General features: G+C 39.4%; 1 long non-coding RNA gene across 1 annotated transcript in view; it reads left to right on the top strand.

Annotated features, from left to right (window-relative positions):
• The window catches only part of LOC127666949 (uncharacterized), a 124,563-nt gene that overhangs the window by 60,349 nt on the left and 37,988 nt on the right, over positions 1-26,226 (top strand). Inside the window, exon 2 of the long non-coding RNA XR_007973743.1 lies at positions 1,408-1,476. This is a non-coding gene — a long non-coding RNA (uncharacterized LOC127666949). The remainder of the gene's footprint in view (positions 1-1,407; positions 1,477-26,226) is intronic.

Below are 26,226 nucleotides of genomic sequence, written 5' to 3'. Positions count from 1 at the left end.
AAATGGGCTTTACGGTCACAGTGGCAGTGGAGAAGGCCAGCTCTGCCATTTGTGTCTATGACGTCATGTCCAGAAGTCCATTGAAGGGCCCTGATGCCCAACCTGCATCCTGTCCTAGTTAGGGTCTCACTGCTGTGAAGAGACACTATGACCAAGGCAAGTCTTCTTAAGGACAACATTTAATTGGGGATGGCTTACAGGTTCAGAGGTTCAGTCCATTATCATCAAGGCAGGAGCATGGCAGCATCTCGGCAGGCATGGTGCAGGAGGAGCTGAGAGTTCTATATCTTCATCTGAAGGCTGCTAGGAGAAGACCAGCTTCCAGGTAGCTAGGGTGAGGGTTTTAAAGCCACGCCCACAGTGGTACTCTTCCTCCAACAAAGCCACATCTACTCCAACAAAAGCACACCTCCTAATAGTGCCCCTCCCTGGGCCAAGCATATTCAAACCACCATAGTTACCCTCATAATGTCTTTGATTATGCTCTTTATATAATCTTAAATAATGCTGACAACGAACACATGGTAAAGTTAGGATAAAGTAATGAGGAGGAAGTTTCAGGTAGTCTCACATCTCTTGCCCTCTGCTCCTGTTTTTGCCAAGTGTGGTATTGCACGCACATATGTAATCCTAGCGTTTAAGAAGTTGAAGCAGGCGGATCATGAGCTTGAGGTTAGTTTAGACAACACAGTGAGGCTATCTTGACAAAAACAAAAAACAAAACAAACAATAAGCAAAGCCCTCAGCAAATAGTTTTTGTTGTTAAACATTAAGAATGCCAGCTTCTCTGAACAGTTTAATTTACATTGCCTGGATGATACTTAGCATAATAAAGCAGATTCTTCATTATTGCTCAAAATCCATTGTCTAGGTACATGGCAATATCATATATCTCCTTTTGTATTAGTGAAATGAGACATTTCTTCAGCTCTGTTACATTATTTAATTTCCTCAGAAAACCATTAAAAGACAGGGAATGTCCTTTGGCTTATTGTGAAAATGATTAAACTCTTTATAGCTTCTCTTGCCAATTTTAAATACAAAGCTACCGAAGTTGTACTGTCTTCCCTCATCCAGCTCATTTCTTTAGGGGAAAAAAAATCCCAGTAAATTAAATATTGGTCACATTATAAAAAGTTGTACTGATACTGACATTCTGACTTTCCTCCTGATCAAGTGATTACCCGCAATACCCCTCCCACTCCCCCAGTATTGAGGATTGTACACAGGGCCTCACACAGGGCTTCATACAGGCTAGGTAAGCATCCGACTATTGCCTTCGATTCCCAGCCCCAACTGTGTACATGGAGAAGAGACCTATTACCTCTCTAGTACAGTCTGTGTGCTTTCTGGAGTTCCTGTTGTCTCCTTGAGTTAGTCATAATCTGCATTGTGTTTTTCTTTCAGCCATCAAGCTGTTTCAGGCGTCACAGCAAGGGTTTTACCTGACACCCAATCATCCTGTCTTATTGCACAGTAAGTAATGAAAGCACACATTTCAGGTGCTGTGTCCAGTTTCTCCTTGGAGAATTAGAGCAAGAGAAAATCACTGTGGTATTTCACTCCAAAAGCCACGGACAATAGAATTACCTCTGAGGACAGTGCAGATCTGGCACTGTGAAACTTTAGCCTCTGTTTTGAATGACTGAGATATCAAACTTGTCCTTGTCTTGTGACTGATTCAGGGGAACAGGAAGATTTTTTTTTCCTCAAGGACAATGAGTAGCATTGTGAAAGTTGGGGCCAGGAGGTCTAGACAAGGCTATTGGTCTTAATCACCACTAACTAGGAAACTAGGCAAATCTGTTCCTTTAATCAATATGGGTTTACTCATCTTTAAGATAGAGTTTTAATCTTCATTTGTAACATTGTAATTATCACTAGATAATCTACTTAGGTTGCTCTGAACACAAAATGACAGGATCCATTGTTTACTTACAGGCCAGGCTGTGTTGGTTGGTCTTTCAGTTATGCATAGTGTCTAGGTGTGAATGAATAGGGACCAAGATAGGGACACAAGGATGTGGGCATATGTTAATGGGAATGGAGTACATTGATAAAAGCATCCTTTAGAAACCAAAAGTAAAACTGACCAATTTCAAAACTTCATTCAAGCCTTCTTTAGGCCTGAGGAGTACCACGTGTGGACTTAGCATCCTAAAAATATCAATAGCACTTGAGGTTGTTTCCGGAACCCTCTTCTTGGCTCGCTGGGCCCATACTATTCAGGGACAATTATTTCATACTTGCTTTTTATTCCCACAATTAGTTCACTAATTAGTTTTTGAGACAAGATCTCACTGTGTGGCCTAGGCTGACCTCAAACTCATGATCCTCCTGCCTCAGCCCCTAGAGGGCTAAGAGTGGAGATGTGCTACTGTGTCTGGTCATACTCATTTCCGTTTCCTTTGTCCTTTTCTATAACTTCTGGAAATCAGACACTGTTCCTTTGTTGCTTTTAATTCCAAGCTTCCAGGTTAGTTTCTGGTCAGAATGGGCACAGGGTACAGATTTATACAGGAGCAAACAAAACACACACACAGTCTGTCTACTCCTATCGTAGACCTTCTCATTCCTGCCAGAAGCGCAGTTTTCAGGGATGCCTTTAACCCCTGTCCCTGCAGCACCACTAAAGAAAAGATTCTTTCAGAAATCTCTAGTATAGAGTACGTGGGCCGCAGCAAACTACCAACCTGTTTGGAGAAACAAACATTAGAAGAGTGATATTGCTTCCAGTGGCTTCACTTGCCAATAGTACACTAGTCATGGAGATAGCGTTACACTATGATGTGTCCTGTAAGACTGCAGTGAATACATGTATTTCTGTGACCTGATTTCTTACATTAAATAATATTTGAGCCAGTTTGTGTCATGATTTTCTTTTATAGGAGAAAATACCACATAATTCGAGTTAAGGCAATGGGAGCTACTCTTTCATTGCCCAGCACCTTAATCTATTAAGCCTGAGATATTTTCAGGGAATTGCCTTAAATCCTTTGGTGGTTTAAAGTAGCTTCAGAAGGATTAGTGGCTTAGAGGTAATTGTTATTGCTAATATTTTATTTGAAATGTCCTGTTCAGCAAAGGTAATGTGACATTTTGCTCACTGGAAATGCTGTCTTTGTAGGAAAAAGGATGAGTCAAAAGGTCAGCGCCCAGGAGAGAGAGGGATGGAGGAGCTCCTGCCACACAAAGACAAGGGCTTGAATGGAGTGGACCAGCACAAGTCAGCAGAGTTAGAGCCTCTTTCAGGTCACCCCTGGGGACCTAGGATTTTAATTGTATGGGAATTGTGAGATTAATCTGGACAGTTAATCAGCTCTAAAGAGATGTCTGAGTTTTACATTTTAGAATGAAAATGTGGTAAGGAGAATCAAGCATATTGTGGTCTTCTGTGTGTTTTTTTTTACCCCCTTTCTGACAGCCTGTCTCTGTCTCTGCAGTGGATCTCAAGGGAAGATTGTTCCAGAAACCACTTGGGGGGGGGGTGTTTAACAATACAGACTCCCTGGGCTCTACTTGGATTCAGTAGTTCTGAGCTAGCCCTGGAACCATGCACTATAACCAGAGAGCACCAGCGATTTCTACATGGATACTTCCTGGGTCCAAAGACTCCCAATTCTCATGTCTGACCATCACAGCACATTTTCCTAATTTCTCTCTATACCAAAAATTCATCTGATTTATAGATCCCTGTATCAGAAGGAGAGTCAGAATGTCAAGGACATGAACACCTCAGAGATAGTTCAGCCTCCCTTCCCTTCTCGCTACCTGCTGGGTTTTCAGTAGTTCCAGCTCTCACCAGCATTTAGCTTTTCTCATCTACACCTCAGGATTGCCTCTACAGCAATGGCTCAGTGAGTTGCCTCTTGGCATTTGTTCTTCAATCTACTCCCCAGAGACGGAGACAGAGGGTTCCTTTCAAAATATGTGCTTAAGAGCTGTACATGCCCCCCCCTCCCACCACAGAGACACGTGTGGATCCTCATCTTCAAGGTTAGGATTCCAAATTTCGTCTTGGCTCGCTTGAGTGGCTTGCCTCGTAGCACTTTCTGGCACTGGGTTTGGTCCACATCTTCTTGAGTTGGTTCCCTTACAACACAACCTCTGAAACAGTATATTGTATTTACTTTTCTAGATGTTTGATAAATGCCTGACTTTCTCTAAGCCTGAAGGTCCAAAGAGTAGCTGGGTTCACTATTGCTCTCAATTGTAGCCCCAGAGTCTCTTCCAGTGCTCATTGCTTGGGATAACTCAGTAAATGCTCATTGAATGGATGCTTCCCGGCTGGATGAATGAATGTATATTGTGTAGAACTATCTCATTTTAACAGAGAGAGCACAGACAGGAAAATCACAGTAGGACTAGCGCAGAGACAAAAATTGGGGATGTCAGGCAGCTAAATTGGGTTGCTAAGGTCATTAGCTAGCTAATTAAGGTAGGTAGGACAACATAATTACAACTTTTAAGCACAACCATTAAATGTACCCAAACTTTGTACTCAGGTATGTAATTTTAAGCTTGAGTTGACTTTTCAGTGACAGATAGTTAAGACGTTTTGAAAAATAATAGTGATCCTGATTAATAAATTATTAGATTTCACTCCAAATTAAGAATATTTAGAATAATAAATGCTTTTCAGTTTAAATGGAGTCTTCTATTAGGTGTCATCTTGCTGGATCATTTCCCTCAAAGCTTCTGAACCCAGTCTACTGTGGAGCTCTGCAAGGTGTACCAGCGCACCCACTGATAACTTCTTTACTCCATTTTGACACTTGCTCTGGAAAGATTTGCTACAAATGTTCTGTTGGCATCTTCTGAATATGTAGTAGCTGAATGCATTTGTTAACTCCGTAGGCACTTTAGGTTACCCAGATTTTATTACTGGGGTCTTGATTTACTTGTTACAACTCTATGGTATTTTCCTCAAAGGAGTCCAGAGAATTTTTCCAAATGGCAATCACAAACTGAGAAGATAAAAGAGATAAATGCAAAAAAAAAATCCCCTCCTAAATCAAGACCCAAGGGAGAACAGGTGGAGAGGGTGCCGTAAGATGTAGATCATGTTTTAAAAGTAAAATCACACAATATCAGCTCAGCCACACAATACCTTCAAAGCCAGGGACACTTTGGATTCTATTTCTGATGCTACAGGACTCAAATGAATATAATTCCTTCAACTTGTCTGCACCATGAAAGGAAATCTCAGTCTGCAGGTACCTGGAGGTTTGAAGAAACACTTGGCCTTTTGTCTATCAATACCTGATGGAACCAATACATGTGCAAAGAAGAAAACTTGCATCCAACATTTCCTGTGTGAGTGTGTCATCACTGTCTTAGAGACTTTCATATACATGTGAGGTCACAGACAGGCCAAGTAGACTAATCCAGGAACAAAAGGAGAATGATACCTAATATTCAATAAAAAAAAATGAACAAACAAGTTTACCATTGGCAATTTCTTCTTAAGCACTGTAGGACTCCACGTAGTTCTTTTTGTTTTCCACTCATAAGAATGACCAGACAGGGAGCAAAAAATGTTAAAAAATTATCTGCAAAATGAAATATATAGACCAAAACCACAAGAGTAAAGTTTTGTTTTTTTGTTTTTTGTTTTTTGTTTTGAAACAAAGATCATGTGTAATTTGAAAACCTGAAGAAATATGGAGCCTCCTCAGGGAGATAAAAGGAAATATTGTGTCCATGAAACAAGAATAGCATGATCCAAAAAAGGGAAGCATCAAAGGCTAAAGGGAATTCCTGAACTGAAAACAGCAACAACAAATGATAGGAGAAATAAAAAATAAATAGAAGGCTGAGAACTAAAACAATGTCTCCTTTGTTTTAGGAGGTTCTTTGTGAAAATATGAGGAAGGCAGTAGATAAATTATAAGAGAATTAGAGATTATGTCAGGATAGACAATCCAAGTAACAAAACAATAGGAAGTAAGATGAAGGCAAAAGAATGAAAAGACACACTTTTCCAGATCAGAAAGAGACATCCAGTGTCCAAGACTCACACTAAACCAATTCTTACTGCCTTTGAGCACTGGGAGCAGACCATGCTGAAATCATATTCATACAAGTAACATTATGTGGACTGAGCAGGAATACATTGGATATATGTGTATATATAACATACATGCATACATATATATTTACATGTATATATGTAAATATATAACATACATATAGAGATATGTTTGGAATTTGTTCTAATGCTTTGCTTTGCTTTGCTTTGGCCCCTAAATCAGGAATCTGCTCTGTGTGTCCAAACATTGCAAGCCCCTGTTCCCAATTGGTTTTTGATTGATCAATAAAGAACCAACAGTCAATAGCTGGGCAGAGAGAGAGAGAGAGAGAGAGAGAGAGAGAGAGAGAGAGAGAGAGAGAGAGAGAGAGAGAGACACTTCCTGGAAGAAGAAACACAGGGAGGAAAGAAAGGATCTCTGCTAGAAAAAAGGAGTTGAATGGACTATGCCAGGAAGGAACAGGAGGGAGTAATGGCCAAAATGTAGCTACAAGAAGGAAAGCAGCCCCTAGAAAAGCTGTCTAGAAGCCTCTTGGGCAGTAAAGGTAAGAGGGCCACCCAGAAGGAGCCACGTCAACAAGGTAAAATATAGATTTAAGAGGTGTTAACTCAGGAATGCTAGAGGGGAGAATGTGTAGGCTATGAGGAGGTTTAGAAGTGCCCAGTCATTGAGCTAGTCAAAGCATAACAAAATTAGCTGGTGTGTGTGTGTGTGTGTCTTTCATTTGTGAATCCAGAGAGCTCTTAGGCAAATGCAGCCAGGAGCCAAAGTGAATTAACTAATTCACCACTACAGAAGTATATGTATGTCTCTCCAACATATATAATACATACATACATACATACATACATACATACATACATAAATACATATAGAGAGAAAGACGCTATGAATCTGAGAGCTGGGTGGGGGATTCGTGGAAAGTTGATACGGGGAAGGGAGAAGTTATGTAATTATATTTTAACTTAATAAGGTAAATAAAAACAAAAAATGAACCAAAGAAATACAAAAACAACTGACCAACCAACAAAAACAATCCCTGAGGACAGAGAACAAATAGATGTTGTCAAGAGCGAAAACCACTTTGGAGCTGCCGACACCCAGAGGCATTTAAGACTAACATCTGCTGGCCATGCCGGTATGGGAATCAGTTCTCTTCAGAACCTCTTGGTGGACCCAGCCTTCCCTCCTCTGACCTGGGAAGCAGGTAGGTAATCCTCATTCTCCTTCTTGTTGTCCGATTCCAACATGCCAGTCTCATACCCTGCAGCAGAACACTTGCAGGCAGAGTCCCTCTCTGACTCTACCAAGCCTGTGGTAAACCTAGTTTTCCTTCTTCCTGTGGACCTCTTTATCATAGCCCATTCTCATCCTTCTGTGCCATCCCTAATACGTAGAAAAATTAGAAATCCGTTCTACCTGGGACCCTAAGTGGTAACACCTGTCAGGGACAAGGAAACACTTGCCAACCCACGACCTCCATATATTTTTATGATCCAGAGTGGGAAACAGAAAGCAAGGAAGAAAACATCCACTACACAAAGATAAGACCAGTTATTAATACCTAGAATCATAATCATACCTAATCCAGATAACTAAATGCCAACACACCTACACACACACACACACACACACACACACACTGCAACCCAGACAATGTGCTTCCATCAGAACTTAACTCCACTAAAGTAGACACTGACAAATATAATATAGCTGGAACACAAGACAATGAATTCAAATACCTATTGTGAATATGGTCAAGACCTTAAGGATAAGATGAACAAATCTATTAATGAAAACACAAAGCCGGGCTGTGGTGGCACACGCCTGTAATCCCAGCACTCTGGGAGGCAGAGGTAGGCAGATTTCTGAGTTTAAGGCGAGCCTGGTCTACAGAGTGAGTTCCAAGACAGCCAGGGCTACACAGAGAAACCCTGTCTCTAAAAAACCAAATCTAAAAAAACCAAAAAAGGAGAAATTAAATCACTAAAGAAAATCTAAACTGAGGGAAAACTGGAAATGAAAAGTTTAGGAATTTGACCAAACCATAGAGATAAGCCTCATCAACAGAGTACAAGTGATGGAAGAGAGAATCTCAGGCACTGAAGACAAGTTATAAGAAACAGATACTAGCATTTAAAAAAAAATGTTAAATCAAAAAAACTAAACCAAGTCAACCAACCAAACAAAAAACAAACAAACAAAACATAAAATATAAAACAAAAACAAAACCCCAGGCCCAAACCATCTAGGAATATGGAGTACTATGAAAAGACCAAATTTATAAATAAAATAGGAATAGAGGGAGAAGAAGAAACCAAGGTAAAAGCTACAGAAATATTTTCAACAAAATCATAGAAGAAAAGTTTCTAAACTAAAGAAGATCGACAATCAACAAAAAGAAATGCACAAAACACCAAATAGACTGGGTCAGAAAAAAATCATTTTTGCACATAATAATCAAAACACTAAATGTACAGAACAAAGAAAGAATATTACAAGCTGTAAGGGAAAAGACCAACTAATAGATGAAGGAAGACTTATTAAAAGTACACCTGATTTCTCAATGGAGACTCTACAAGCCAGAAGGGCCTGGACAGATGTTCTACAAACTCTAAGAGACCAAAGTTACCAGTCCAGACTACTCATCAAAAATGTCAATAAGAATAGATTGATAAAATAACATATTCCAAGATAAAATGAAATTTAAGGCAGTATCTACCTAGAAATCCAACTCTAAAGAAGATGTTAGAAGGAAATGTTCAACTGTAGAGATAAACCACACTTAAGAAAATAAAGGAATAAATAATCTCATACCAACAAATCAGAAGAGAAAACAGTCACCCATCACTACAACAAATTGCTCATTGACAGCTCTCAACACCAGTGGTCTCAATGCCTCAATAAAGAGACCAGACTAACAGATTGTATTTCAAAATGCACCCATTCTTCTGCTGCATCCAAGAAACACATCCTAACATCAATGATAGACATTACTTCAGGGTAAAAGGATGGAAAAAGATATTTCAAGAAAGCAAACCTAAGTAGAAAGCTGTTCTAGCTATTTTAATATCATTGAAAATAAAGCAAACCAAAATTAATCAGAAGGCAAAGACATTGCATACTCATCAAAGAAAATATCCACTAAGAGGATACTGAAATTCTAAATATCTGTGCACAAAACCAAAGGGCACTCGAGTTCATAAAAGAAAAACTACTACAGCTAAAATATTAACCCTCTCATAGTGATTGTAGGTGACTCCAGTACCTTATTCTCATCAATAGACAGGTTCTCTAGACAAAAACTAATCAAGAAAATGCTAAAGCTTAATGATACCAGACCAAAGGGAATTATTTATATTCACACAATATTTCAAATTCAGCAGCTCCTGGAATCTTCTGCAAAATTGACCATGTACTTGGACACAAAGCAAGTCTTAACAGATACAAGAAAACTTAACACTCTGATTCCTATCTGACCACTATTGACTAAAATTGAATATCAACAATAATGGAAAGATTATATAAATTTATGGAAACTCAGTAACTCACCACTGAATAATAAATTGGTCAAGACAGAAACAACAACAACAAAAGAATTAGAATGGAGCTGGAGAGATGGCTCAGTGGTTAAGATCACTCTTCCAGAGGTCCTGGGTTCAATTCCCAGCAACCACATGGTGGCTCACAACCATCTGTAATAGGATACGATGCCCTCCTTGGGTATATCTGAAGACAGCCATAGTGTGTGTGTGTGTGTGTGTGTGTGTGTGTGTGTGTGTCACTAAATATCTACCTAAAAAACTTAGAGTCTCATATCAGCAACTTAAAGGCACACCTGAAAGTTCTAGAACAAAAAGGAAGAAATCATATCCCAAAGGAGCAGATGGTAAGAACTAGTGAAATTAAGAGGAAATAAATAAAATACAAGCCACCAATAAAAAACAATACAAAGAATAAATGCAAAAAGAATTGGTTCTTTGAGAAAATCAGTAAGATTGGCAAAGATCTAACCATATTAAAAGACAAAGAGAGAAGATCCAAATTACCAAAGTTAGAGATTAAATCGAGGGCATAATTACAGATACTGAGGAAATCTAATGAATCATAAGAACATATTTTAAAACCTGCCCCGGCCTGTGGGGGTTTTCGACAGGGGACCCTAGAAGAGAAGGGCAGAGAAATAGAGACAGGAGACGTGAAGAAGGAGGCCAAGACCAACCTTGGTCAAGGCCCCCAAAACTGTATTTTCTCAGGCAACTTATACGGGCAGGGAAGAAGTAAGGCAAGTGGGATTTTCCATGTAGCCCAGGCATTCTGCCAAGGTGAATCTCTGGCAACTGTAAGATGTTTTCTTCTTCTGGGAGGGCACAGTGACCATTGACCACCCGATCTCTCCAAGGTCTGTAGCTGAGGAGAAGTCAAAACCTAAGCCTATCTTTAAAATGAACTCTAAACATAAAGTAAGGTCAGTTTGGTTCCCAGCAAAAACCTATACTCCACAATATTAGAAAGTCTAAAACAAATGGAAAATTATATAATTTTCCATTTGTTTAGACTAGTGAAATAGAAGCACTCCTTAAAAGTTTCCCATCTTTAAAAAAGACTCTAGGTCAGATGATTTTAGCACAAAATTTGATCAGATTATCAAAGAAGAGTTTATGCTAATACTCCTCAAATTATTCTACAAAATAGAAACAGAAGAGATATTGCTCAATTCTTTTTACTAACCCACAGTTACCATAATATCCAAATTAAATAAAGACCCAACAAAGAGAATTACAGATAAATTATCCTTATGAACGTAGGTGCCAAAGTCTACATTAAATACTTAAAAACTGAATCCAAGAACACATAATCCTCCGTGATTAAGTAGGCTTCATCCTAGAAAGTATAATTCAACATATGTAAATAAATAAATTTAATCTACCCTATATATAGACTGAAAGATTAAAAACCACATTGGATGTAGAAAATACAACATCCCTTCATGATAAAAATTCTAGAGAGGCTAGGGAAACAAGGGACACATCTCAACATAATAAAGACAATTTACTACATGTTCATAGCCAGCATCAACTTAAATGGTTGAAAATGGAAAGAAATTCCACCAAAATCAAGGACAAGACAAGGTTGTCCACTCTCCATACCTATTCAATATAGTACTTGAAGTCTTAGCTAGTATAGCTGAAGGAGCTCAAGGGGAAACATACAAGAAGGGAAGACGTGAAAATACCTTAATTTGCAGATGATTTTTTATCTGCATTTATATACATAAATGATCCTAAAAATTACGCCAGGAAATCCCTGCAGTGATGAACACTTTCAGCATAGTTACAGAATACAAAATAACTTACAAAAATTAGTAACATTGCTATATATAAACTACAAATGAAAGGAGAAAGAAATTAGGGAAAAATGCCTTTCAAAACCCTCAATTTTATAATGTAATGGACATATTCTATTTATAAAAATAAATACATTTATAAAGTATATATTTATTTTATTTATTATAGTATAAAATATCTTGGGCAACTCTAAGTATATATAGTACTTGTATACAAAGACTTGTATAGACAAAACTTCAGGACATTGTAGAAAGAAATTGAAGAAGATATCAGAGGATGGAAAGATCTCCCATGCTCATGGATCAGTAGGATTAACATAGTAAAAATGGCCATCCTACCACAATCAGTCTGCAGATTCAATGAAATCTCCATCAAAATTCCAACACAATTACAACAATTTCAAGTTTACAGAACTTGAAAGAACAATTTTCATCTTAATATAGAAACACAAAAAATCTACACTATCTAAAATAGTCGTTAACTATAAAAAAAAAAAACCAAAGAATTCTCAAAAGATGAAACACAAATGTGTTGGGGATTGGTTCTAGTGTTTTGTTTTCATTTGGATCCCCAAATCACATGGGAATATCCATGTCCAGATGTTGAGGGTCTCTGTCCCCAATTGGTTTTTGTTTAATCAATAAAGAGCCAATGGCCAATGTCTGGGCAGGGTGAAAGAGGCGGGACTTTGGGATTCCTAGGCAAGAAATGCAGAGGGAGAAGGAAAAGAATCACCATGATTTGGAAGCAGAGTGATCCAATTTAAGAGAAATCATCCAGCAATGTAAATGGAAAGGGAAAGCAGCCTCCTGGGAGGGCTGTCCAGAAGGAAATAGGATAGCAAAGATAAAATATAGATTTAGAAAGTGTTAACCAGGAATACCAGAGAGGAGTGTGTCCTAGCTTCAGGGAGGTTTGGAAGTGCCCAGCCACTGAGCTAGTCAAGGCATATCAAAATAAAAAGGTTGTGTGTGTGTGTGTGTGTGTGTGTGTTTTCATTCACGAATCCAGAGAACTCTGGTGGGTGGCAAGAAGTGCAGTCACCCACCGGAAATTCAGAGCAGATTCACAATTTACTGTAACACAAAGGGCTGAACAAAAAAGAAATGTTCAACACCCATGGTCATTAGGGAAATGCAAATCAAAACTATTTTGATAGTTTATCTTACATCAGTCAGAATGGCCAAGATCAATAAACCAAATAGCAGTTCATACTAGTGAGGATAGAACACTCATCCATTGCTGTGGGAGTGCAAACTGGTACAACCAGTAAGAATCAGTGTGGCTGTTCCTCAGAAATCTCAAATAGATCTACCTCCAGATTCAGCTATATTACTCTTGGGCATGTATGCCCAAGGACTCTACATTCTACCAGAGAGACGTTTACTCAGCTGTATTCACTGCTGCTCTATTTATAATAGCCAGAAATCGGAAATAGCCTAAATGTTCATCAATGGGAGAATGGATTAGAAAAATCCATGGTGCATTTATACAATGGAATATTACTTAGCTGTTAAAAAATGAGTTTCATGGGTAAATAGATGGAGCAAGAAATAATCATCCTGAGTGAGGTAACCCAGATCCCAAAGTACAAAAACAGTATGTATTCACTAATGTGAGGATGTTAGTGGTTAAGTCTTCAAACCAAATTAAGTTTCCATACAAATCCTCAAATGGCCATAAGTTTTAGCATATATATTCATATATATGAAAGAAATCTAACTGGAGTTATCAAATACTGAGGGAAACAAAGCCCCAACCAGACATCTCTTATCACCAAATGAAACTTCCAGTTCTGAGAATGGGTTACATCTCAACTGAATTGTTGACCAAAGGGGTCCCAAGGATATTCTTTACAACCCAGGCTATTTCCAAGTCTATTGGCTGTTCTCCACAACCGGAAGGTGAGACCCTGTTGCTGCAACAACACCTACACAGGTCATTGGACAGAGAATTTGAGCTGGTGCTTCCCTAGAACTTTCACTCCTACTGACCAGTGTTCATTGTACTAGAAGGTACTCTGCACAGTACCAGAGGAGACAGGTAAACACCAACCTAGTTACCATCCCTTTGGTCTACAATGATGACCTGCCTGTAAGGTACGCTTAGTGTACTAATGGCACAAAGCTTGTGGGATTAAAAAAAACCAATATGTGATTGATTTTAAGGCCCACCCATGACATGAAACCCATATGACACTGCCCTGGTGGTAATGAACCTGAGACTAGATAAGACAGGGACTTAGAGAGAAAAATATTAATGTTCTCTCTGCTAAGAGAACAAACCATTAAAATGATTCCTAATGATATTATGCTGTACTCATAGATTACTGTCTTGCTCAGCCATCATCAGAGAAATTTCCTCCTGTAGTAGATAGAAATAAATACAGAGACCCACAGCTGGATAATATGGAGAGATTGAGAGACCATGGTATACTCAGCCCCATATAGATTGTCTCCATTAAATCCTTCCTGCCCTCCTTGGAGCTTAGGGAACACTGTGGGAAGGGTTGAGGCAAGATTTTAAGAACCAGAGGGGACGGAGAACACCAAAGCCTTCAAAATACAGCAGGACCAATGAACTCACAGAGAGCCTAGACCAGATGGACTTCTCGCACTGATAAGGGAAGTACACACAAGTATCCCTAACCCAGAAGATATCTCCAGTTGATGACTTTTTGCAGAAGAAAGTCTTTTCTCTAACAGAGTCTCTCTGGCCATTCGAACCATTCATAAAGACAGACCCCATGTCCAGCAGTAGATGGCCACTCAAAACAAACTCAGCAGATCTTGGAGGTTCTTTGTCTCATAACGCTTTGTCGGCATATTTCCTCCTTCCCTCTTTGATTTCTTTCTTTCTTTCTTTCTTTCTTTCTTTCTTTCTTTCTTTCTTTCTTTCTTTCTTTCTTTCTTTCTTTCTTTCTTTCTTTCTTTCTTCTTCTTCCTTCCTTCCTTCCTTCCTTCCTTCCTTCCTTCCTTCCTTTCTTTCTTTCTTTCTTTCTTTCTTTCTTTCTTTCTTTCTTTCTTTCTTTCTTCTCTCTCTAATTTCTCTCTCTCATTCTCTCTCTGTCTCTCTCTTCCTCCATCCATCTATACCTCCCTCTCTCTCTCCCTTCCTTCCTTTCCTTCCTTCCTTCCTTCCTTCCTTCCTTCCTTCCTTCCTTCCTTCCTTCCTTCCTTCCTTCCTACCTTCCTTCCTTCCACGTCCTTTGTGTTTGTGTTATGGTTTCTGGCGGTGTGTTTTTATGAGATTCTGTGTGTGTGAACATGAGCATCTCTGTGTCTATCTGTTCTTTTCTACTTTATCGTTGACTCTCTTTTTCTTCTGGTAGTTTTTTTGTTTGCTTCATCCTGTCCTGGTTCATTTGTTTTTAATTTTGTCTTATTTTATTATTATTTTTAGATGCCTGTTTATAGTCTAATGAGAGAGAGAAAGAAAGGGTGTGGATTTGCATGGATAGAGAGTTCTTTGGGAAGATCTGGGAGAAGTTGGGGAAGGGGAGACCATAATCAGAATATATTGTATTAAAAATCTATTTTTAAGAACAAAGGAAAATGACCATGAAACGTATTCAAGTATTAAATTTATATAAGATTCTTTAGAAAGAAAACTAAATTCTGAATAGAAAACCTGACCTTCCTTGGATATCATATTTTGATAAAGTATTTTAAGATGAAAAATTATAAAATTTGGTCACATAATAAATAAAGCATGATTAACAATTAAATGAAGAGTCTCAGTTTTAAAGAGGACAGAGGGAAAATAAACCACTTTTTGAAGCAAACCAAGAATCAAATTGACATCAGCCTTCTCAATAGCCACAGTACAAGTGGGTAGTAAATGAAGAAATATTCTCCAGAATTTTGAAGGAAATTATTTTAAGCCTAAAATCTATAACATAGCAAGCTGCTGATTTAGGCTGATGGTGACATAACAGATTTCGGGCATGCAAGGTCTTGGTTTTCTTTGTCTGAATCAGTGTTTCTAAGAAGTCATTGAAGATGTCAAAACACTACAACGAAGAGCTGAGGGAAAGAACAAGACATCCAGATACAGAAGGTCACCGTAAGTGTGGGGGCAAAGTCAGACTCATGGACATCTACAGGGCAGCAGTCTAGGGAGAAGTCCCAGGAATAAAGGCTGGGAACTTAGGCTGGAACAGGTCAGTCTGGCTAGGGAAAGACGTACCAAAGAAAATTAAATTGATAGACCACCTGCCATTTACAACGTGTTAGAAGTGATTTAGACTCTTAGGGAGATGTTAGAGATGACCTAGTGGTAAGAACATGAAACATTAAGCAGTTACACAGAGATACACAAACACAAGTATGGATATTAATCCCCTTGACGTTAGAATGATATTCAAAAAATGAAACCAAGACTCAGGCAAAAATACTTTTAAAGTAGAAACATCCTTAATAAAAACACTTATCTATTTTGGTGTTGTGGGTATGTTGCATATGCCCTGGTGTGTGCACATGCATGGTACACACGTGAGATCAGAGGACAGCTCAGGGGAGTTGGTTATTTCCTTCCACCCTGTGAAGTCCAGGGATGAAACTCAGGTCTGGGCTTGGCAGCAGGGGACACTTTACCCACTGAAGTATCTTACTGGCCCTCAGAAAATTCAAAGTTATAACAATGTTACTATTAAAATTATTTCAACCATAGTTATGGGATAGCTTTACAGCTGACTTTAGAGTTGGAAAGCACCTAAGCAGGGAGAATGAGAGACATAGGGACGTGTCTAGAAAGAGACAAAAATTAAGAAAAGTGTCTAAAGCTATCTGGGGGACAAACTTGGGATGGAAAAAATTGAAGTAATGGTTCTAACAAATGTCTTACAGAAACATGACTTTAACTTACATGTATGTGTCTTTCATGGAAAGAGAGAACCAAGTTAAAGTACAGGAGAGCATCTGGGAAACACATCAAGAGAGTCTAAGGGTACCACACTGGGTTTGTGTGCCTCTGAACCACGTCCCTCCGTAAGCACCCAATTAGACAACTCTCTGCAGGCTTGCATCTAAATCATCTCCATGACTCAGGGTGGTTTAATAATTCTAAGGTCTTAATCATGGCAGAGGCACTTCATCACCAGGGAATGGATGCCTAGAGCTCCCGTGATAAAAAGTAATTGGTATGTATGCCTGCTGTAGAGGCGTCCTTCCTCTATCCACTAAGAAGACCAGAACTTAAGCTATGCACATGTTAAGTGCATTGCAGGGCCTTTAAAGTGTAAGAACAGGGCTCCCTCCGCATTGCACTGCAGACACCTTCGGCTAAAACTGTTCTCTTGTTCATTTATCACTTAGCTCCCCAAGCCCTCGACTCAGGTGGGAAGCAGATTGAGCTCTCTGTAAACCCCATTAATTACAAATATACAAAACATGTCTTCTTTTACCATCCGTTTTCCCAACAGTCAAACTGATTTTCTCTTTTCTAAAGCCTATATAAAGTAAGCTTCCCAAGCAGTATTAGCATTTAGAATACACACCAACTCCAATGATCACTGAGCCATTGCTTACCCATCCAAAGCAGCAGACATTAATGACTATTTAAAACAACTTTGTCTGGCTCCCTACAGTCCCTCTAGAGGCCTCAGAGAACACAGTGAAAGCACAGAAAACTTGCTTTATTCTTGAGGAGAGTCTAAGCACATTTCTATTTTCACAATCGGAGGGTTCTTGAATATTGTTGCCGAGTAGTTTTATGAGAGGACTTCCCTACAATCACCTTTATTAACGACCTCATCCTCTGCTCCTGATTGGACCACATCCTTGCAGATGACATTTCCAAAACACCTAAGATATGTCAAACAGACTGACAAAGACATGCCCATAAATGGCCTAAACTGGAGGGGGTGGGGGTAGGGGGTGTATTCTCAACATCTTTCACCTGTGGTCAGTGTCTACATGCCTAGTGTGCCCATGGTGGTGAATTTGATATACAGGACCACAAAGAGAAGGAATGGGAGTAGGGAAAGGAGGAACAGCAAGAGGAAGACAATGAGAAGAAGGCAAAGAGGGGGAGATTCAGCAGCACCTTATAGATGCAGAAATGAAAAATTGCTTTCATGCCTATGATTAATGTGTTTATGGGAGACAAGGGTCAAGAGAGTGCTTCTTGGCCGATCTGGGGCATTAATATTAGGTAACCTAGGTACTGACTTTATTTCCCCGGCAAAGAGCCCTTGCAGGATTCAATCTTACTATAAACTATTTTGGCTTCAATAGGTGACAACCTATTTTGGTTTCCAATGATATGTTTTTCCCAAGATGTGAATTTTATTGCTATTATTATGCTCCATCATCTTTTTTTTTTTAAAAAAGATTTATTTATTTATTATATGTAAGTACACTTGTAGCTGTCTTCAGACACAACAGAAGAGGGTGTCAGATCTCATTATGGATGGTTGTGAGCCACCATGTGGTTGCTGGGATTTGAACTCAGGACCTTCAGAAGAACAGTCAGTGCTCTTAACCACTGAGCCATCTCTCCAGCCCCGCTCCATCATCTTTTTACATTTCCCGTCTTAGAGACACACAGCCTGTCATTCAATCCACCTTACATCCTCATATGGACTGATGGTGTAGGTGGTCCTATCATCTAGGAAACGTGGCACCCTAGAACAGAATTCAGTGACAAGAATAGACTTAGATTACTTTTCCCAGAGGACGGAGTGACAATGTTGTGGCTAAGCACGAGCACTTTTGAGAGTGTTTGTATGAGGAGGGGTGTCCAGGTTTATACATGTTGAATAGCCGAGGGCACACTGCAGGCTCATATTGCCTGATCCCTCTGTTCTCTTTACCAATGTGATTGGATGAAATCTACTGTTTTCCACAAGCCTCTGATAACAGTTGTGATCAATTTAAATCAATAATATCAATCCTGTGATTCTTGCCATGATTGTTCTGAGAGAGCTTGTCAATAGTCTCAGGCCCCCCAAGTCCCCCCCCAACAAAAAACCCCAAACAAACTTTTGGTTATTGTTGTTGTTGCCTATGAGCCCAGAATTTCTCCTGGTATGTAAACAGAGAGTCCTGTTATTTTAGTTGAGGTTGCAGAAGGTTCATTAACGTCTTTTACTTACTAAATAGTTTAGTGTATAGTACTACTTATATTGGTGGTATTTGAGACAGAGCTAAAAACAAATAAAAGATACAATATGTATCTTCAAGAAACTTATGTGAAGGGACTGAGAGCCGACAAAACACACTGATAGATAGTGATACTGGGTCATATGGGTTTCATGTCAACATTTGAATAAAGTAGCTAGATAAAACGTAGGCCACATCACCTCATGGGAAGTGGCAGGTCCACTTGGGTATAAGCATGGAAGCTTCAGTGAGCGATTGCTGTGATATAATTGCAAGGTTGCCTCAGAAATATGTCAGAATATGTGAATGAAAACCTAAGGAGAAATAGCTATTCAGATCACGACTGGATTCTTTGCATTCTTGTGAGATGGATTTTTTTTCCCTCTGTCCTCATGACTCTGGTAATTACAAGAGTTCCCAGATCTGTATGTTCTGTGCAGTCTTTGAGTTTGTGGGACTGCTGTCATTATCGGAATGTATTTCTGAGTAAATAATGTCAAATGCTTTTCTGATTTCCTGAGTGCCATTTTCAGAAACATCCTCCGTTTTTGTTCCCCTGTGGCAATATATCTCTCACAGCTAACTTCTTACAAATGTATCTTCTCTTTGAAATTAGGAAGCAGTGTGGCAAAGACAGATGTAGAGATACTTAATGATGAAATAGCAGGTGTTTTGGGTTAGGCATTTGGAAGGATGATTGGAGTCATTCTGTGGATAAATGGCAAAGAAGTAGGTGGAGCTTTCTATCAAAGAAACAAAAACTAAGCCACAGGTTTTCTTTTTAGGTATCCTAAAATGTGGACTGTGGTAATGTCTAAGAAGAACTAATTGATGTTAAAATGTACAGCATTATGACTAGCCTTTGATAAAAACTATGCATTAGAATATCTACCCATGTTTATTAGATAAAGTTTAGGAAAGTACACATTGTTTTTGAAACCTTGTTTAAAGATATCTATCCATTTAACAGACATAGTGATTAGTAAGTATTATATTTTATTTATAATTTTAATTTCATGGGGCAAGGTGAAGTATGATGTCAGAAGGCAAATGCTTTTTACCCGCGGAGCATTTTGTTGCTAAGGGAGGGAGAGCTGAACTATGTAGCCATAGACCCAGCAGTGACTATTTTCCTAGGCAAAAACAACCCTCAAGAAGAAATGGAAACACTTGCAGTGTTTACAAAGCAACATCAACAATCAAATCTCTCTTTTCACACCACACAGAGCTCATGTAAGCTATTAAATGGCTTGTTTATAAAGAACATGTTAATTGCCCCAGTAGTTTGTGATGTTTCTGAGTGACTTAATAAAATGGCTGCAGTAAATCCAAGGTGAAGTTGCATACGTGCTTCAGAGACGCCTCTCTGCTCTTGTTCATGACTGTGTCTTCTCTCTTTATAGATGGTCAGCATTTTTACAAAAGCCAGTCTAACATTCTTACACTTGCCTGAGAGGCATGCTTTTGCTAACAGTAACTAGCATGAGGAACATGGTTAATTTCTCAGGCAACATAACTTGCATTGATTTAATAAATTTGAGAGTTCACTTTAAATTGTTTCTGTAATAATTGTTTAGTATTCACTACCAAGTCTGCACTGGTCAGCTCATGCTCTAGGGAATTCCATATCTGTCTCATATATTCGGTTTATCTTTGTGCAACTATATTGGCTAACTTGCAAATTTCTCTGTAGTATGCCCAGTTGGTTATGTTGAGAAAGGAGCTATTCTCTGGGGGATAATGCCTCATCTCCACCAATCAAGATGCAGTTCATGATTCATTAGGTGTGCTGGCTAGATTATTTAACTTAATTCAATATAAATTATTTAATTCTTCTAGCCTTCCTGGTGTTCAATATGAATGAAACAATTATTCCTGGACAAAATCATCCAAATAACACCACACAGTTTTACCAAGCCCCAAGATAGCCATTAAATCCCAGCTAGCCACTGCTTTACATAAAGTTTGCATGCTGAGTTTTTGAGGGAATAATATTCCTGAAATTGTTTGGATTCAGTAAGATTATGCTGTTCTATATTTAATGAGAGAACATCCCAATTACATAGCAACATGCGAAATCATAAAATATTTCTAGGTAGCAACTTTGCCCTGGTTTCATTCTTGTCCATGGGGGAAAGGAAGAAACTTGGGAATTTCTGTGCCTCTTTTCTTTTAATGCCAAGATTGCTGCTGGGAGCCATTCTTATTGGTTGATTCTGTTTCTTACTCTTTGTCTAATGGTTGGTCAGTGGTTTGTGAACAAAGGATGTACCACTGATATGTTAGCTTTCTGTCAGTGTGTTAAAATACCTGAAGTAATCAACTTAAAATGAGGGTTTCTTTTATTTATTTTTTAATTATTTTTTAATTAATTATGTGTATGTGTATGCATGTGAGTGAAGTGCCTATGGAGGCCAGAAGAGGTCATCAAATTTCCCAGAGCTGGAGTTACAGATGGCTTTGAGCAGCCTGATATGGGTGCTGTGCAAGGGCATCAAGTGCTCTTAACCACCGAGCCATCTCTCCAGCCCCGGGAAGGGGTTATCTTAGTTGTCATTTCAGTCCATGGGCATTTGGGCATTTTGGCCTATGTCTGGGCAAATCATCATAGTGTGGAGAACATTGTAGAGGAAGCTGACAACTTCATGGCATCCAGGAAGCAGAGAGAGACGAGGATGGACTGGGTTTCTAATATCCTCTTCAAAAGAAAACCACCAATGACCTAACTTCCTCCCACCGGGCACCAGGTCCCAGCTTCCACCCCTTAGTTGCAGCATTGGCTGGTGATCAGGCCTTTGATATATAGGACTTTTGCAGACACTTATGCAAACTTTAGGAACCTGTATATGTTTGTGCTAAATGCAAGACATATGATATGAGTCAGATATCTGGTGTCTGTTGTAGATTGGGTTCAATGGGAACCTTTGAGACAGAGAATTGAAGGATTCTTTAGTTAGGGTTGGTGGAAGGGAAGCTCCCATAAATGCCACTGTGACGGAGGGTCAGCCAGTGCTACAGAACACTGCATGGCTTTCACAGGTGGCCTGAACTGAGACACAGGGTTTGTGCCTTTGTACCTCTGTCCCAGCCACTCATCAGCCCACTTCCAGGATGGGTATGACTTCATGGATTTTTAGCAAGTTTGCAGCAACTTGAGGAGCTCTGTGCCAAGGGGACAACTTGGGATACCATGATCTTCTATTGTCTCTCTCTGGAAAACCTGGGCGAGGAATATGAAAAACGCAAGACCAGGAGACACAGCCCCATTTCCTTGCCATAGCATCTCAGCTTTGTTCTTGCCATGAAGCTCAGCTTCAGTCTGCAGAAGCACAATGGATGCCCTTCTTTGCCCCCTGCCTTGCTCTCCCATCTTTGACCTGTACAAGGCAAGGGATCCGGAAAGGCGGGCCCTGGAGCATTCTGACCCTGGAGCAGTACAGACTGTGCAGTGCAAATCCTGGGAGACAGAGCATGAAACAGGGGATGTGAAATCGCTGAAGTCTGCGTAGAGACCCGGGAGTAAAGTAGCACCTGAACAAAGAGAAGCGGAAACAGAAAGAAGCGATTTGATTTAAGAGGGCTACGGGGTGAAGATATGACTTCTTTTCTTCACTCATCGTTCCTTGCTGAAGCTGGAAAGGGACACTTGGGCACTCACAGTGGCATTTGTCTACCTAGCTGGTCTCTATCAGCACCTCAGTCTCCAGAAGGTGTCTTACAGAATCGGTGGAGAGGCTGACCTTTCTATCCAACGGATTCCTCCCACCCACCTCAGCTTTCTCTTATACTTGTGTCACTGTGATCTGTGATCCTTTCTTTCATTCACTGAGTATTTTTTTATTTTTTATTAGATATTTGCTTTATTTACATTTCAAATGTTATCCCCTTTCCTTGTTACCCCTCCAAAAACCCCCTATCCCATCCCCTTCCCCCTGCTTGCCAACCCCACCTCCCACTTTCTTGACCTGGCATTGCCCTACTGGGGCATCGAGTCTTCACAGGACCAATGGCCTCTCATCTCATTGATGTCTGAAAAGGCCATCCTCTGCTACATATGTAGCTGGAGCCATGGGTCCCTCCATGTGTGGTCTTTGGTTGGTGGTTTAGTCCCTGGGAGCTCTGGGGGTACTGGTTAGTACATGTTATTGTTACTCCTATGGGGCTGTAGACCTCTTCAGCTCCTTGGGTCCCTTCTTTAGCTCCTCCTTTAGGGACCCTATGCTCAGTCCATTGGTTGGCTGTGAACCATGGGTATTTTGATGCCCCTTCTAAGAAGGGCCAAAGTATCTACATTTTGGTCTTTCTTTGTGAGCTTCATGTGGTCTGTGAATTGTATCTTGGGTATTGCAAGCTTTTGGGCTGATATCCACTTATCAGCGAGTGCATACCATGTTTGTTCTTTATGATTGGGTTGCCTCATTCGGGATGATATTTTCTAGGTCTATCTATTTGCCTACGATTTTCATGAATTTGTTGTTTTTAATAGCTGAGTTGTGTAAATGTACCACATTTTCTGTATCCATTCTTCTGTTGAGGGACATCTGGGTTCTTTCCAAGTTTTGGCTATTATAAATAAGACTGCTATGAACACAGTGGAGCATGTGTCCTTATTACATATTGGAGCATCTTCTGGGCATGTGCTCAGGAGTGGTATAGCTGGGCTCTCAGGTAATACTGTGTCCAATTTTCTGAGGAACCACCTAACTGATTTCCAGAGTGGTTTTTACCAGTTTGCAATTCCATCAGCAATGGAGGAGTGTTCCTCTTTCTCCACATCCTCTCCAGCATCTGCTGCCTCCTGAATTTTTTATCTTAGCCATTCTGACTGGTGTGAGGTGGAATCTCAGGGTTATTTTGATTTGCATTTCCCTGATGATTAAGGATGTTGAACATTTCTCTAGGTGTTTCTCAGCTGTCTGGTATTCCTCAGTTGAGAATTCTTTGTTTAGCTTTGTACCTCATTTTTTAATAGGGTTATTTGTTTCTCTGGAGTCTAAATTCTTGAGTTCTTTGTGTGACTCTGACCAAGCAAGTGAGAGATCTGTATAACAAGAACTTCAAGTCTCTGAAAAAAGAAATAGAAGAAGATCTCAAAAGATGGAAAGATCTCCCATGCTCATGGATTGACAGGGCTAAAATAGTAAAAATGGCCATCTTGCCTAAGGCAATCTCCAGATTCAATGCAATCCCCATAAAAATTACAACTCAATTCTTTATATGTTAGAAAGAGCAATTTCCAAATTTATCTGGAATAACATCAACAACAACAACAACAACAACAACAACAACAACAACAACAAAACTAGGATAGAGAAAACTATTTTCAACAATAAAAGAACCTCTGACAGAATCACCATCCCTGACCTCAAGCTATACTACAGAACAATAGTGATAAAAACTGTGTGGTATTGGTACAGTGACAGGCAGGTAGATCAATGAAATAGAATTGAAGACCAGAAACAAACCCACACACCTATGGTCACTTGATCTTTGACAAAGGAGCTAAAACCATCCAATGGGAAAAAAGACAGCATTTTTAACAAATGGTGCGGGTTCAACTGGCAGTCAGCATGTAGAAGAACGCAAATTGATCCATTTTTATCTCCCTGTACAAAGATCAAGTCCAAGTGAAACAAGGAACTCCACATAAAACCTGATACACTGAATCTAATAGAAGAGAGAGTGGGGAAGAGCCTGGAATATATGGGCATAGCAGAAAATTTCCTGAACAGAACACCAATAGCTTATGCTCTAAGATCAAGAATTGACAAACGGAACCTTATAAAATTGCAAAGCTTCTGTAAGGCAAAGGACACTGTCAGTAGGACAAAACAGCAATGAACAGATTGGGAAAAGATCTGGGTTTTTATATGCAAAAAACCATTCACTGACTATTTACTGGACTTCTACGAACTTCCCACTCTGCTCAGTATGCCCTAATTGATAACCTTGAACTTGTGACACTTGTTTTACCCTCTCCCTCCTAGTTCTTGTGTGTTGCCTGACTTTCACCTTAGCTGACTCTTGTCCTCACTGTCTGAATATATATTGAGCTTGGTTGAGCCCCTGGCTTCAGATTAAAACGTACATATCCTCATGTGACAAGTCGGCCTCATGCCAACCCTCTCCAGATGAGCTCTATGAAAGGGTTTCTGAAAAACTGCTCCAGCTTTTAACTCTCTACCCATTTCTTCCCATCTCAGATAATTTCATGATACCTAATTCTCACTAAGGTGAACTAAAAGATAAACATTCCTGGGTGAGAATGACTGTATAAAGTGCTACATGGGAAATCCAGAGAGTGTGGCTGGGTATAGCACTCAGGGCATTGAAGGTGAACACAAGGCAGATATAGGAAACCTAATAGTTTGACATTAAAAGAGTTATTTTTTTATTGTTTGAGAATTCTATACATGCATATAGTGTGTTTTGATGAAAGCCATAGTCCCTTCCCTCCAGTTTCTCTTCTATCTTAACCACTACTTCTTTCCTTTCATGACTTTGTGTTGTTGTTTGATATTTTGTTTTTATCCCACTGAATTCATTTAGGACTGCCCATGTGTGATGAGTGTAAGACCATTTACTAGAACATGTGCAGCCTCCCAGGGGCCACGTCACTGAGGAAAACTGACTGTCTATCCTCAGAGCAAATGATGCGCCTGCTAAGCAGGTAGGAAAGGGCTTCAGGACCCCTCCCCACACGCACTGGATTTGGCTGGCTTGGCCTTGTTCAAGTCTTGTGCATACAATCTTAAATGCTGTGGGTTTGTGTGTGAAAAAGAATTATTTGACTTACATACAGTTATTTGTCCATTTTCACTTGTATTTCCCACCAAGGGATCAAATATAAATAATTGTTCCAGTTTGGGAAACATTTTTGAAGTTTCTGGTTTTACCCTGGCCTGATTGTTTTAGATATGGTTCATTTCATTGGATTTTAAAAGTAAATTCTATGGCTATTATTAATAATCCTGATCAGAAATGTTTGAGAGGATATGGTAAAAAATGAACACTTATTTACTGTTATGGAAGGTGCAAATTAACACAGCCATTGTAGAAAACATTTGAGAGATTTCTCAAAAATTTAAAAGTAGACTTATATAACCTGATTATTTCACTCCTGGGCATATACCCAAAGAACTCCATACTTTACTATAGACATATCTGCACCCTATATTTATTGTTGCTTTATTCACTAGAGCAAGGAATCAAAATCAACTTACTTGTTTATTAAGAGCTTATAGATACTGGATATTTTACACACACACACACACACACACACACACACGGAATGCTATTCAACTCTGAAGAATGTGATCACAAAATTTGCAGGAATATAGATAGAATTTATTGCATTCAGTGATGTCACACAGTCTCAGAAAGAAAGAAAAAAAGCTATGTTTTTCTTCATATGTGGTATCTAGCCAATAGTGTATGTTTCTATGTAAATACAATGCACGTGGGTACAGTCTAACATGTAGAAAAGAGAACAAGAAAGGCAAATACTAGAGGATGAGAGAGGACTGAATGTAGGTAATGGAAATGAGTTATGAACGAGGATATAAACCTAATTATTTTTCTAGTTGTAACTCTGTCCTGGAATTTTCATTTTGGGTGGTGGATGAGTGAATAAAAAGATATTTAACAGTGAAAGTATAAAATCCAACCTGAAGCTCCACAGCTCCTGTTCCTGACTGCTACTCTAACTGTATAGACGTTCATTGAGATGGATAGTCTTTGGGT

The sequence above is a fragment of the Apodemus sylvaticus genome, chromosome 16 (assembly GCF_947179515.1).
Source record: "Apodemus sylvaticus chromosome 16, mApoSyl1.1, whole genome shotgun sequence".
Classification (NCBI taxonomy): domain Eukaryota; kingdom Metazoa; phylum Chordata; class Mammalia; order Rodentia; family Muridae; genus Apodemus; species Apodemus sylvaticus.
This window is presented reverse-complemented; position numbering and strand designations above follow the sequence as displayed.